General features: G+C 39.5%; 1 long non-coding RNA gene across 1 annotated transcript in view; it reads left to right on the forward strand.

Annotated features, from left to right (window-relative positions):
- Nucleotides 1–10,904: 10,904 nt before the first annotated feature.
- Nucleotides 10,905–16,105, forward strand: part of LOC121917508 — a 28,289-nt gene continuing 23,088 nt past the window's right edge. Inside the window, exon 1 of the long non-coding RNA XR_006101048.1 lies at nucleotides 10,905–10,932. This is a non-coding gene — a long non-coding RNA (uncharacterized LOC121917508). The remainder of the gene's footprint in view (nucleotides 10,933–16,105) is intronic.

The following is a 16,105-nucleotide window of genomic DNA, read 5'->3' on the forward strand; positions in this document are numbered from 1 at the left end:
ACCCTCCCTCAACCTCATACCCTTCCCCAGATACATATTGCTGCCAAGATTAAAGCAATTAAGAAATCCTGAAACAGGGAGCTATAAAATGTCTGAAGAGTACAGGACTCATTAACAGCCGGGCATGACTTTCTGGGCCAATACTCCTCACCTAATATAATATTGTGCAGTTTGGGGAGTTAATATTGCAACACTGTTCATTCTAATCCATAGCAAAAGGATGCAAGCCAAGTCCCCAAGCCAGCAAAATGATTCTGTAATGACTGGGAGGCCCAGTCTGAGGGGTCCTGCTGAAGTAGCCCTTGTTTCAAATAATAGCTCAGTGTTAGAGGCACCATTATAATTAGACCTGGAAAAGCATCTGCATTCCTTCCAAATTTAGCTTGGGATTGTTTGAAGAAAACGAATTGAGTTATTTTGAGTAACAATGTAACTCTCTTCTGAAGGCAAGCCAGTCTCGGCAAAGACTCACTTTCTGTGTAGCAAGGCTCTATTTTGGAGATCTGCAAACTGTCACTGGCTGCAAGAGTCACATGATATTATTTTGAATTCCTAGCATGGATACTGTGTATAATGCATTTACTCTGTTTTTTTATACATGCGTAGCTACTCATCGGGGACACAGTGGCTTAGTGATTAAGATGCTGACTCTGACAACTGCATGGTCAACAGATTGGCAGATCCAAGCACCACATAATGGAGTGAACTCCCATCACTAGTCCCAACCTAGCATTTTGAAAGTATGTAAAAGTAGATAAATAGGTACCACTTTAGTGGGAAGGTAACAGTGTTCTGTGTGCCTTGGCATTTAGTCATGCTGGCCACATGACCACAGGGTCATGTTCAACAATGCTGGCTCCTTCGATTTAGTAATAAAGATGAGCACCACCCCCTACAGTCAGACATGACTAGATAATCACATCAAAGGGGAAACCTTTATCTTTTACCTAGCTACTTATCCATCAAAATATGGTAGCCATTTGCCAAATACTGGTCTGATGAAATAGGGTATTCTCAACTGCTACTCTTTAAAAACGTAGATATACTTTGTAGTACAGTAAGTTAATTGATTGCTTTCACACTAGACACTTTGATTTCACTTTAACTGCCATCTTGGGATTTGAGGTTTGATGAGGCACTAGAGCTCTCTACCAAAGTATTCAACATCTCACAAACTACAAGTCCCAGTGTCCCATAGGATGGAGTCATGACATACTGTAATGTGGTAACATAATGTTATAACTCTGTAGTGTGCATGACTTTCCTACAAGTTCTATTCCACATTTGATCTACAGCAGTATAATTCTGCTGAAAGACCACTAGAATGGAGCCCTCCCTCCATAACTGTCATCTTTCAGCCTGCGAGGGAGTGAACAGGCAGGCCTAGCTCCATGAGGGCTAACCTGAAGATAGCGAGCCCTCCCTCCATGATAACTGTCATCCTTCAGCCTGCTAGGGAGTGAACAGGCAGGCCTAGCTCCATCAGGGCTAGCCTGAAGAAAGAGAGCCCTCCCTCAATGATAGCTGTCATCCTTCAGCCTGCGAGGGAGTGAACAGGCAGGCCTAGCTCCATCAGGGCTAGCCTGAAGAAGAGCCCACCCTCCATGATAACTGTCATCCTTCAGCCTGTGAGGGAGTGAACAGGGAGGCCCAGCTCCATCAGGGCTAGCCTGAAGACGAAGAGCACCCTCCCTCAATGATAGCTGTCATCCTTCAGCCTGCGAGGGAAGGAACAGGCAGGCCCAGCTCCATCACGGCTAGCTTGAAGACGAAGAGCCCTCCCTCCACAATAACTGTCATCCTTTGGCCTGTGAGGGAGTGAACAGGCAGGCCCAGCTCTATCACGGCTAGCCTGAAGATAGAGAGCCCTCCCTCCATGATAACTGTTATCCTTCGGCCTGTGAGGGAATGAACAGGAAGGCCTAGCTCCACCAGGGCTAGCCCGAAGATAGAGAGCCCTCCCTCCATGATAACTGTCATCCTTCAGCCTGTGAGGGAGTGAACAGGCAGGCCCAGCTCCACCAGGGCTAGCCTGAAGAAGAAGAGCCCTCCCTCCAATCCATCTGCCTTGGTCCAGGCCTCAAAGGGTGAAAATAACCACTGAAGATTGTAAGCCTGGGGGCAGGGAACCGTTCAATTTAAAATAATAATTTTAAGCTCCTCTGATAGCCTTTAGGGCTGAAGAACGGAGTATAAATACCAAAAATAAATAAATAAATTGAATATAATAGGAAGAGTATTGGAGCCTGATAACATGAATTTACAGGTAAAAGGAATCTGTCTCTAAAAATTCACAGAAGTGTTTTAAATATACCACATGTCTGGGCTTGTAATTTATTTTGCTATTCTAATTGTGTTTTGCTCTCTCTCTCTCTCTCTCTCACACACACACACACACACACACCACTCTTTGGATATTAAAAAGCAGCATATTCATTAATTTAAAAAGTCATTTTTCACATTTGAATCCCTCCATCTCCTTGCAAATATCTATTATAACATATTCATATGTTTTATTACAAAAAGGGTAAAAGGGTTAAATTGGTATTCTGATCCAAACATAAAAGTCATGACTGGCTTATCTCTTATGGTCAACACTGGGCTTGTACAACCCTCTTTATTTTTCTTTTAGAATCCCAAGATCCCTCAAGAGAAAAGGCATAGTATGTTATATTATACCTCAGTCCTAGTTAGAGTAAGCAGGATATAAATAAAAGATTATTATTATTATTATTATTATTATTATTATTATTATTATTATTAATTATTATTATTATTATTATTATTATTATTATATTTGGAAATAAAGAATTTTAAGCCCAGGACTTCGTTTTCAGTATAAAACTGAACAGAACTCTTAGTCCATTCACACAAAAATCCACTCCCAGATACCCCCAGTTTTCTTCATTTCAGCTCTATAATTTAGGGTAAATGATATCATGCTGCTCTTACATCAATCCTGTTGTAATCTAACCATCTCCATTAATCATTGCCACTTTACTACAAATCATATCTACAAAGAGATCCTGATCTACTTTCCTCCTGTCCCCTCTACTTACCTTTCATGATGTGAAAGTGTGTAGCATTATTGTAAGGTTGTGAATATATCTCACTAAGGGGCTGTACAGACTGGTGTTATACACATTTTAATGTTCCTTTTAACACTGAGGAAAGGCTGGACTGAGACTATGGCATGTAGCTCCAGCACTGAAAGGGGCAACAGCAGGCCACTCCAAAACAGTGGTCTGTTTAGCCCCTAATTTTGAAGATTATCACATATCATTCTCAGAACATTACAAGAGGGAACATTCTGGGAACATTCTGGGAATGGGTATTATCGCATTCAACCCTCGCCCTCTGATATCATGCTGTATGGTGTGTACAGCCAACACAGGCGGGCCATTAACACACCGCTACAGAAAAATGTCTCTGGACACATTGCTATCCATTGGTGACACAGTCACTGTGACAATTCCCGAGACACTGTATCTTCGACTTTTGAGACTCTGTTTAAGTTTGCAAACATTCAAGCTGTGAAAGTTACTGCTATGAATTCTATCTATATAAATATGTCTGTATTTTTGGGTGTTTGGGTGTGTGCACAGAACAAACCGAGACACACACACAAATATGTACACATTAGCCATTTTATGTATAGTTTCTGTGTGTGTGTGTGTGTGTGTGTGTGTGTGTATTTGTATGTCTGTGTGTGCAGAAAGCAGACACATACAGAGTCATATATTTAAATATATGCATATATACACACACAACATTTAGAACCATATTGCCAATGTGCACATATGTATACATAGTTTGGGGAAAATAGGATAAAATCTATGTTAGTTTTGTCAAAGAGGGTGGCGCGTCATACATGGGAGAGCAATGAAAAATTTAGTATGCTCTAGGACTTTGGAGGACTAAAGAGAAAGGCATTGTTTTAGCCAATCAGGAGACAGAAGAATGAGAGAACGGAATTGGGAATGGATAAGAATACTGCACAGATTTCTTATGGAACGTTCTGAGAACGTTACAGCTCGCTGGGAACACATCTAATCCGTCCCCACCCTGGAACGCATGTGGAACACATCAGGAACGTTCCAGGAACCCAATGGGAACACATACGTGCGGTAAACTGAAATGTGTTCCGTTCCCATCGGGTTCCCAGAACGTTCTCAGAACGCTGTGCGATATTCTTCTTACTCATTGTCAAAAAGACAGGCTTCTTGACATACAAAGGCACTCTGTTGAGAGTTCATTAATCCCCATAAGTTTTCTTACAAGAACAGGACAATACCCCCCCCCCCCATTTGCACAAAATGTCTCTGCAAAAAATTAGCATCCTTTCCAAAGACAACAAGCAAGAAGAGGTGGCTGCTTGATGAAAATGGCACAAACAGACCATCCAATGTTGTCTAATTTTTTAAAATCCATACAACAAAGTGGGAACTATCATAGTTTTGCTATGCAATTTGTTAAATTTGTTCAAAAATCATCCTTGTAAAATACAAAAACTCTCATGGAGACCAGCAGAAAAAAAGTATCTCAACATGTTGCAGGTGAGGATTAAAATAAATCGTGGTTTCTTGTACTTGCACAGGAAAATGAGACAAGGTGGGATTTACATCCCTATTAGTGAATTCTTTCCTTGTTTTCTCTTGTCAAGAACATTACAATTAAAATACAATGAAACCTCCCTTATTTTGACCATGTATCTTATGTAAAGTACCCTCAGCTGTTTGGCTTAGACTTCTAGGACAATAATCTTGGGTTTGTCCCCAGAGTATTTATCTTACTTTAGTTGGTCTGTGGAATTTTTCTAAAACACATTTTAAATGAAGTCCTTCACCAGCCAGTATTTTCTGCTACACATGGTGGGGAGATGTGGTGAAGGTGGCTGACAGGGATGTGGATTATTTTCCAGTGTTCTCAAGAGTGACAATTCCACTTAACTATACACATAACATGGTATGCCATCATTTATTCATAAGGCTATTTCTAATCTAATTCTTTGAATATTATCCACAGTAAAGAAAAGTCACACAGTCAGAAGAAAGGTACGTGTGTGTTTGTGTTTCCCTTCACTCCATTTTCTTTTCAATATAGGACATGGAGAACCTCTGATTAATATGCAAAATGCAGGCCATAAATAGGTTAATAAATAAATGATAAACTATGGCTGCTGCTTTGTTTACTTAAAGACTTAACAAAACGTGGGGTTCTGATTAAATCAGAATTAGTGTTTACTGTTCAGAACAGACAGTGGAGCTTAACAGTAATTCTCAAGGTTCAAGGTTTGTTTCCTTTGCAAAGAAGTATAGAAAGTTCCCTAGTGCAAGCTCTTTTCAGGCTGTCCTCTCTCCATTAATTATAGGCATCAAGAGGCCAGATGCATAAACAAACAACCTCTTGAATACTTGCTCAGCTCAGGGAATTTCAGGACCAAACTACATTGCTGAAAAAATTACAAATTATATTTTTTTAAAAAAAAAAAAATTAAAGCAAGTATAAGTAACTCACTTCTGTTCTGAAAAAAAGTAGCCATGAGTTTGCAATCTGAATCATATGACACATTAATTTTCAGTCAAAGCTTACATGCACAATACAAACCAACCATACCTTTTTTGGAGAAATAGCAGCCATTGAGATAGAACAGACTGTGTATCTTAGTTGGTTCTCTTGAAGTTATCCTCTTTTTGAAGGGCTGTGATTAGATCCTTATCTAAAGAAGAGAGAGCAGGAACCAAGAAGATGCCCATCCAGAATTAGCTCTTGGATAGCCAGCGATGGATGAACATAGTTGTTTGTGGAGTTTTCAGGCTATGAGGCCGTGTTCTAGAAGAGTTTATTCCTGATGTTTTGCCTGCTGCTGTGGCTGGCATCTTCAGGCCAGGAAAGGTAATACACAAACTTAGTCATGTGTGTGAAATGGTTTGTCTTTCTATTTAAATTAGAATAATTCTTTTAAAATTTGAATCTGCATATATGCATTCACATGTACATCACTCATGCAATCTCTTACTCCTTTTGCCCCTTGTTTGCTCTGGCCTGGGGTGTTCTTGGGGGAGGGGGGTGTACATTGACACCATAGAAACAAAGGACTTGGGTTGCCAGAATGAAAACTGGAAAGGATACCTGTACCTTTAATAATGTGCAGAACATTGAATTTCAGCAGGTGCTGCTTGTTACACAACCCTGTAGCAAACAAAAACCACGGAAATTCCCCCTTCTATACAACCAGGAAGAGAAGGAGGGAAGTAATTTTAGTGGGTAGAGGACTATCTGCAATAAACATTCATTTCCAGAATGGGGGGACACTTCAGGTCAGGCTACTATGTTGAGGACCTGCAAGGTGGGAGATATTAATATTAACATAGTAAGTACCAAATGGATGGCTTCCTCTGAGTGACTTGTGCAATTGCAAGCTCAGTTTATGCCTATGTTAGTCGTTCTTTGTTTGGGGAATTCTCTAATAACCTTGAGCAACCATCATACTCCCCACCATCTCCAATGGTTTGGCTGCTGCTGCCCTCACACTCATATACAGACACAGACACACACAATCCCCGTTTTACTAGCAAGTGTAGAACAGCAGAGTGGCAAGAAAGGACACAGAAGTGACAGCACAGAAATCATCCTTCAGGACCTTTGAAGGATCCCCAGGATCTCCCAGAGGACAGCAGGGAGCAAGCAGCTGTATTGACATAGCTAGATGATTCGTTGCTGTTCCTTTCCTCTCCATTGGTAAGACAATTGGCATGGCAGAGCTGCAGCTGCTGAAACGCAGGATGAGGAGGCAGATGTTTCATAGTTCCACTTGTGCAGAACTTTACATTGCATTGCCTAATCCAGGACCTCAGCCACTGGAGTTTATCAAACAGGAGGAATTTCTCTTAAATTCGAACGAAAAGAAAGTGGGGCCAAAACGAATTCACTTAAAGTCGCTAGTTTCGCGCAATTACATGAATACGCATTGCATTCGAACTGGCTCCCCATTGCCTGAAAATAGCATGCCATTGCCCGAATTTGCGTGTGGCAGTCTATCACACAATAACGTGAAACCACATAATTGCATTCAGACTGACTTCCCATTGCCCGAAGTTGTGTGTAGTGGGTTATCACGCAGTAACGTTAAACCCCATGATTATGTTCAGATTGCCATCAGATTATACTTCCAATTCCCCTTGTCTGATAAACTCCAGTGAGTCACTTTTGAAAACTGTAAAATGATCAAGCTCTGATCCTGTTTTAAGACATTATATCAAAGGCCCATTACAGACAGGCCTTTGTTCTGCCCCCAGTACATACTAGGGGTTGGCCGCTTTTTGCGGGTTCTTTTTGCTGCACGGGGGAGCTGCACGGTTTGTCCACTGCAGCTCCCTCATGCAGCAAACATGGGTGCGGGCACCTTTTTGGGTGCTCTGTAAAGCACCAATGTCTATACTTAAAACTTGAAAGCCTGTTCAGTTTTAAATGTAACTTGCATTACATAGCAAAAGTGGGTAAGAAGGGAAAGATGTTTCGAAGGCTGGGTCCTGATTTGGAAACTAGAATCCAGCACAAAGAATTGTACATTAACCTTTGTGCATAGATTTCCAGGCATAATATGCAACATAATCAGTGGCCCTGCAGACATCTCTAATAATCTCCACAGACTTTCATGCCTGAAGCCCTAAGGGTACCCAAGGGGATGCACTGGAACTGATTGGTTTACATTAGACACCCATCCAGCCAAACATTTGCTTGCCAAAAATAATGGCTCTCTTCTCCAGTTCTTTTCTGGGAGTTGATTCACAGCCTGTAAACTTGTTCTCTCCATCTATTTTTCTCCCCCCCCCCCCCCAGATGATGAAGAAGAAAAAACACCTTCAAGCATTTTTTTTTCACATGGCAAATCTGTGCTGCCAACTCAGGTTTCACAGCTGAACAATTCCAAGGTACTAGTTCTGCCATTCAGGTCCTGGATGCTTTCTCATGTGCATGATGGATAGCTTTAAAAGGAAGGCACACTGAAAAGTACCAGCTGTCCAGGTACACACTCTGGATTAGCCTAGCTCAGCAATATCCTCCCTCTTCCTTCAGAGTTTTTTCCATTCTTTCTTGGACCATACCAAATAATGAATTCACAAGCTCAGATAAATGCTAGAAGGTAATGCATGTTGTCTCCCAAGAGTTCAACTTCTATTGGGGATTGGGGACTTTTTTATTCTTTAATTTCCATTTCCTCTTTGACTTCACTTTCATGCCTGCTAGCAGACAGGTCAAATTTTCATTTACAGAGGCTATGCATGTGTACTCACCATGGTGAATGTGGCTTACAGCTGATAGAAAATACATATTCACAAAATATAAAAGTTAAAAGATTAAACTAAAAAAAATTAAAACCAGTTAAAATGCAGACAACTATTATTATTATTATTATTATTATTATTTTCTTATATCTCACCTTTCTCCCAATATAGGGACTCAAAGTGGCGAACAACATGTATAAAACAATACAATTTAAAAACAGTGCAACAATATTAAAGTATATAAATATAAAATTTAAAAACCAATTAAACCATTTTAAGAGTTTAAACAGTTATAAATTAAAATATAACATGTTAAAAATACAATTCATTAAAATTTATATAGCACAACATTAAAAACCCAGCCCTGATCAGCTTAAAAGGCCTGTGACTGCACAAAAAATATCTTTACCTGGCATGGGAAGGATAGTAGAGATGGCGCCATCCTGGCCTCCCTAGGGATGGAGTTTCAAAGCTTGGGAGCAACCACTGAGAAGGCCCTCTCTCTTGTTCCCACCAAAGGTGTCTGAGAGGGTGGTGAGACAGATATAATAAAGTAAGCACAAGAATATTATCGATAGAAAGTCCGGCATTTTTTTAGATCTTATACATTCAGTACTCAAAGGCCTGTCAATGCAGAAAGATCTTCATCTGTCTGTGGAACAAAAGTAGGGAGGGTACCAGTCCATCCTCTCTGGGAAGAGAATTCCAGAATCTGGGGGCAGCCACCAAGAAGGCTCTCTCCCATGTTGCCACTGGATATACCTGTGATGTGGTGGGATGGGGAGAAGGACCTCCCCAACAGATTTCAAAACACTGGCAAATTTGTAAAGGAGAATACAGTCCTTCAAACAACATAGACCTGAGCTGTCCTCTTTTTATCAAATTATGCAGTTTAAATTTATCTGAATATACAGTGACTGGAATCCTGTAGGGAATTTTATGTGTGAGCACTGTAGTTACATTGCTGCACAGTAATCCCAGCCTACCCCCCGCTCCCAATCCCCATTTAACAAGAAGCAACTGCTGTGATCAATGGAGGTCTAGGGTTCCCTTGTTAATTGGTAAGCAGCTGACTGCCATTCCCAACCCCCTTTGCATGAATGGTACCTGGTGCAAGGGAAAATTACGTTCCTGCTTCTGTCATACTAGGGGGCTTTCATGGTCCCTCCATAGTTCCTAAACTAGGGGCTACATAGGGTCTATGAATACACAACAGTAACTCCAGGTTATACATTTATAATTGCCATAGAGGATTCCAGCCATAACATTTATCAGTGCACTTTAAATTAGGAAGTGAAAAATTTCATTGAACAATGAGGGGAAAAAAATCCAACAATGTCAGCCATTGCATGTGTTACAGAGAAGTTGTTCGTTGTTATCTGTCATGAAAGTCTCTAACATAAATTGATTCTCATTCAGTGTTATTTTTCCATAGAGTTCCATGCTAAGATTGTAGAATAATGTGTCTCTATTAGCATTCTTTTTTTCCTTGAGGACTTTTCCCAGTGTTTCTAAGAGGAATGTGAAACTAAGGTGGAAAGAGACCTATAAAATTATTATTTTGAATAATGTACAATTTTCTATACTACCAAACAGTTGGCTTTATTTTCAATGAAAGTCTCCCCTAGCACATTGACTGTCAGATCCCTGTCATGATTTCCTCCCCACTCCTAAATGTCAGAATACCAGATATAAATAGAGAGTAGCCATAGAAGTTTCTGTAGAGGCTGGAAGGGAGGGGATTCAAGCAAAGATTTATCTTGGGGGGGGGGGACAAATTAAGGGCATTGTCCCCCAATAAAATTTCTCCTCTCCCAAATGAAAGTTTGCTTCCATCTGCATATCTGTAGCATTGCTGTAACGTAAAACTTCAGAGGAGCATTTAGAACTGAGTGCTGAGATTCTGCATCTTGAGATGTGGCTACAATGATGGAGCTTTGCCACTGTAATTACAATCTGATAATACCACCTCTCCCCCCCAAAAAAAAAAAACCCCAAATCTTCATTCTAGCTGTGCCTAAACTGAAGGGATTCCAAGGCACTGCTGACTGGGGCACTGGGAAATGATATCTGCAGCATGCTGTCAGTCATGGGCCCCATCAGGAATAAGAAGTTGGAGGAACCCTTAGGATACAGCTTGTCTCATGGCATATCACAATCAAGAGAGCAGCACAGCTGCAATATGGTGTTTCTCTCAGCACCCCAGTTTGCAGCACCTCAGAAATCCTTTGGTTGAGACCCTGTCAGGCTGAAAAGGTAGGTTTGAGGGGCTGTGTTTGGTCATTAATTAAAGTAAACATGAATCCCCAGCAGTTACAAGATCATAAGGCCAGCCACAGTTCTGGTATTCAAAGAAAGGGGCAGTTAAAGTTACCAAGGAAATGCAAACACAACAAATCTTAGCATTCTAGCTGTGGAAGACTTTTAGTATCTCATTCTTGGCAATGCTAGAAATTTGAGTGCTGACGGAAAATTTCGTGCAGGGGGGAAGAATTCTTATTTGGGGACAATGTCCTCATTTTATCCCTCCCCTGGATTCAAGTTCAGATCTTCTTCTCCACATGTAGATACCACTTTCCAGTTTTAGAGCGACTGAAACGCCATCATAAGGACCATAGGAGTGAAGCAAACATTTCAGAAATAGGTCAGTTTTATGTTTTGAGTTAGAAGGAATCATATCTATGTTTCTAAAGGAGTAAAATGTGTTTAGATTTCATAAGAAAGCAATTATTGCATGTATTACGATTTTTCCTACAATTTCCATTCATGTATTTCCTCTGAAAACAATTTCAATACATTTTATTTCTCTTCTGTGTTGGGAAAGGGGTTTGATAGTGGTTGGTGTTTGGAAGATTAGTAGACATTGGGGTTGTCTGGCTGCAATCCAGATATTTCTATACCATTACACATGCTTCAGGGAATAACCTCATAATTTTATTCCAGACTCTCAAGACTGTCTCTCCTCATCCTGTCATTCCCATCCCCTATCTTCAGTAGAGAGGGGATCTTCAAGCCAAAAATTGTTTACATTTGCCAGAATGCCTTATGATCGTTCTCTAAGAATCTAAATCAGTTTCCTCTCACTTCCCCACTATTCCAATATTTAGCTTGATTCATCTTGAACATGAGGTTTTTTTCACTTAAATGTATTTCATCTTGAACACTGACATATGGCTAAAGATATAGATATTATAGATATAGGTATGAAAACCCATGTTCATTTTTGTACATATTTCTCCTAATAAATTCATCTTATCCAGCTGCCACATATGCACATTTTGCAAACAATTTACCTAATATAATGCATTTTAACTAAAGCATGTATTTTTGTGTGATTTTCTCTTAATGTTTCAAAGGATAATGGATTTTGATGTTTGCATTAGTTTGGAAGTGAAAAATTAAAAACTGTCACATCAAAATGTGACCTCCCCCCCAAAAAAAAAATTCTTCCCATTCCTAAACTAATATATTGAAAAAGCTTTTGTTTTATTTCTGTCCAATTATTACACCTTCTAATTTTCAAAAGTATATCTTTCCTGTTTAACTTGCCAAGATACTTGTTTTAATCAGTCCTGAAGTCTCAAAAAAGTATCTAGACATTTTTTAAAGGTTCTCTTTTGGTTGTTTTTGGCATATCCTTTCATTTTCCACCCCCACCCCCTTTCAATTAAAATGAGTTTTAAATGAATGTTTTAATTGTGTTAGTATAATATTATTGTTATCTAAAGAAATTCAATAAGCAGTTGGAAGGAGGAGTCTATAGAAACTGTTATTTCATAATCATCCAATTTATTCAATTTTTATAATGGTGTTCGGTTCATTCTGATCCAACATTCCAATTAAAAACATTCAGTAGCCCTGGGCAATATTTCCCCACCACATTAGTACAATGGGAATATTTACAGCTCCACAGAGAATATTTCCCTCAAGCATTTGTTCAGTAAATGAACATCGACAGAAAGGTCTTGCTCTTACTTATGAGCAGCGATGTGCTGATTTCTGGAATCATTGTTTCCAGTTATTGGGCAGGTTTTATAGCTTTTCACAAAAGTGTTCTGAGTATGATCTGTTGCCCAGAGATCTGAGTATTGTGTGCATAACATTTATGAAAGAATAAAAGTGCCATGTTTCTGCTTCTTTTTTGTTTCATTCAGAAATATTGTGATACCCCTTTCCCAACATGCCATGTGTTGCAGGAAGCTTTGTTCAGTGAGAAAACAAGGGGTACTTCACATTTTATGGGAAAGTCACACTGTAGTTTACCATAGTATGAATCCATGGTGCCCTTTTGCATTTATTTCATTTCATTTCATTTTTATCCCATCTTCATCTAGCATGGGGCTCAAGGTAGCTTACAATGAATTAAAACACAGCTAAAATCTTATTGTACAATAAATGAAAAAAAAAATTGAGTTGTTGTATAAAAGCTGAAACAAATAAATGAAGAATTCAGTTAAAAGCACACATATTTAAAACAGTAACAGCTGTTTGACAGTGGAATATGCTGCCTTGGAGTGTGTGGAGTCTCCTCCTTTGGAAGTTTTTAAACAGAGGCTGAATAGTCATCTGTTGGGGGTGCTTTGATTCTGTGTTCCTGCATGGCAGGGGATTGGACTGGATGGCCCTTGATGTCTTTTCCAGCTCTATGATTCTATGATTCTAAGAGCTGTATGACTCTCATTCTTCAGAGTGATAAGGAGTAAAACCTTCTCATGTGGCTGAGGGATATGCCACCATAGTCCTATGGGTGTGTCCAAGTGTAAACAGGGGCCAGATTCTAACTATTCTTGAGGAAATTCAAGGTTCCTGATTAAGATTTAAAAAAAAAACTTTAAACATATCATAGACTAGTGATCCCTTCAAACAGAGGAAGCCTCCATGCAGAGTGCAGGCAAATGTTGTTGGTGGTGTTAACTCCCCTCAAGTCACTCTCGACCATGGTGCCCTGTGGATGAAACATCTCCAAGACTCCCTGTCCTCCACTGCTCCGCTTAGGTCCTGTAACCTCACATCCTTGTTCTCCTTGATAAGTCCATCCATCTAGCATGTGACCTTCCTCTCTTTCTATTTCTCTTCACCTTTCCTAGCACTATTGCTGTTTTCCAGTGAGTTCTCCCTTCTCCTGATGTGCCAGAAATATGAAAGCCTTAGTTTTGTCATCTTGTCTTCCAGGGATATCTCTGACTTGATCTGTTCCAGGACCCATTTGTTTGTCTTTTAGGCTGTCCACGGGTGTGTCTTCAGCACTCTTCTCCAGCACCACATCTCAAATGCATTGATTTTCTTCCTATCCCCTTTCTTCAGTGTCCAGCTCTCACATGTATACATAGTAATAGGGAATACAATGGTTTGTGCAATTCTAACTTTTGTTCTCAGTTGTATATCTACATTTTAGGATCTTATCTAGTTCTTTCATAGCCACTCTTCCTATTTTTAATCTTCTGATTTCTTGGCTGCAGTCCCCATTTCTATAAATGTTGGATCTCACGTATGAGAACTCTTTTACGACTTCTATTTCTTCACTGTCTAGCAAGTTTATCACACTAGCGAGATTCCACGGGAAAATGGGAGTTAAACTAGATTTAAAACCAAAGAAAACCCAGAAATGCCCAAAGTTTATGATACGACATCACAGTTAACGTGAAATAACATGAAGTTAATCTGAACGCAAAGCAGAGAAAACCAGTAGCTTTTTACTTTCAGAACAACCCAAAAGTAAATAAAGCTGTCATTTTTCTCTGCTTTGTGTTCGGATTAACTTTGCATTATTTCACTTGGGCAGTCCCCTAGTGTGATAAACTAACTAAATTTGCAAGTTTGGTTTAAGTTTGTATGTACTTTAAATCACTTTTAACTCCCATTTCCCCAGCAATAGGCCTGCCTTTGCACTTTTTTCCTTGATTTTTCTTAGTCTTTTATGTACATAAGGGCATAACCTAAACAGAGAAGTTAGAAACATAGCACTCTTTTTTGCACTGATCCTTTCACATTCTTTTGACTTGTATACAGCTAGCTGCTGTATAAATAATTGCTACCTAAAAGTATTTACAGTACAATACTTAGTACCATTACTGGGCAATATATTTAAGAGGAATTTTTTGTATGTTAGACGTATTCACACCAACGTGTATGTGTTTTTAAAAGCAGTTACATCAGTTATCTAAATGTTTGGGCTATATATCGAAAACACCATCAATTTCTCCCAAATGACTGATTAAATGAGCCGTTGTAGATAGAACTGCCTCTTTAAGTGTCATGCTTGAACAGATACAACAACAATAACAATAACAACAACAATGGGACCCTCAGGATTGTAGACTACAAGATATTCTTATATTTAAACCCTTGACACATCATTGCTCAACCAAACCCTTCCTTAAACCTGAGCTAGCCAATGTTTGATATTTTCCATAAGTCTAAAATGACCTGAAAGCACACAACAAAAACAATATTGGGGCCTTTGTGGAAGTATAAGGAAGAACTCAATTGCCCATTTTGAGCTTTAAGCTGCTTCTTATTTTGAAAAAAAGTCTAAGTATTTAAAGCAAATATTTGTTTCAGTTCAGATACTACTGCTATGGAGAATACAGTGAATTATATTGATAATTGATCTTTGGCAACATTAATCAGATACAATGGATGGATAATTTGGGTTTATTCAAGAGCATTAAGAGCCATGCAGCTGAGAGAAGATTTGTCCCATGTTAAGGAATGGCAATTTATGGGAAACAGGGATCTCTTAGGAAAGCAATTCAATTCCACATGGTGGGATGTGGGTAGGAAGTCTCAGGTTTTTTGTTCACAGGGACACTGCAAGATCACACATGTCTTTCTAGTCCAGAATTCTTTTCAAATAGTTGCCAACAAGATGCCTATGGGAAGCCTACAAGATGGACTTAAGAGCACTAGTGTTCCCATTCATTCATGAATTAATTCATTGAATTTTTACCCCCATTTTTCTCCTTGCGTGGGGCCCAAAGTGGTTTATAATAATTTAAAACTGTGGTCCTGATATCAGTATTTAACTCATCATAAGATGAACCCCTATTCCCTAAACTGCCTTTTAAATGAGCATGAGCACCTCCATTTTGTCTTGGATTAAGTTTTAATTGGCTCACCCTCATCCAGTGCATTACTGAAAGCAGACACTAGTTTTGTACAAAAGCAATTTCCTTGGAGTTAGGTTTGGAGAAATAGAATTGGGTATTGGTGACACCAAATGGGAGACCGAAAGAAGCATGATTGGGGTTCACACCCCTGCATGCTTCTCCCATCAGTAAATTGTCATGGAGGTGTTGGGGCTCACTTCTCCCCTGAGTAAAGCATCCTTGGAGCTGCCATTTAGTAATAACAGGATCTTCTGTTATTGCTAAATAGAGGCTCCATGGTGATTTACTGACAGCAGAAGTAAGCCCAAACACCCTCATGACAATTTACTGACAGGAAAAGTGCATGGTGTGTGTGAACTTTGATCGTGCTTCTTTCATGATTTCTGGTGATTTCATTGTGATTTACACATGGTAAACCTCCTGTGTGATAAAGTCCCAGGCCTGAAACTAAATTGGAATAGATCTTGTTAATTTGTTTCATTCAGGATCCCATGGACTTAAGAGACCACCACATGCTTTACAGGCTTGTCCAAAACAGGGAGATTGGAGATTGACCAATTATTGTCCACTATGTTGAGTTTCAAGGAGGATTTTTGTCAGTTATGGCCTCATCTCATCCTCTGTTAGGTAGGACAGAAACCTGCCTTCCTCCAGTGAGGTATTCAGAATTCCACTGACACATGCCCCCTATCCCCCTCTAGCTATCTT

This window comes from Sceloporus undulatus, unplaced genomic scaffold (assembly GCF_019175285.1).
Source record: "Sceloporus undulatus isolate JIND9_A2432 ecotype Alabama unplaced genomic scaffold, SceUnd_v1.1 scaffold_21, whole genome shotgun sequence".
NCBI classification, from domain to species: Eukaryota; Metazoa; Chordata; class Lepidosauria; order Squamata; family Phrynosomatidae; genus Sceloporus; species Sceloporus undulatus.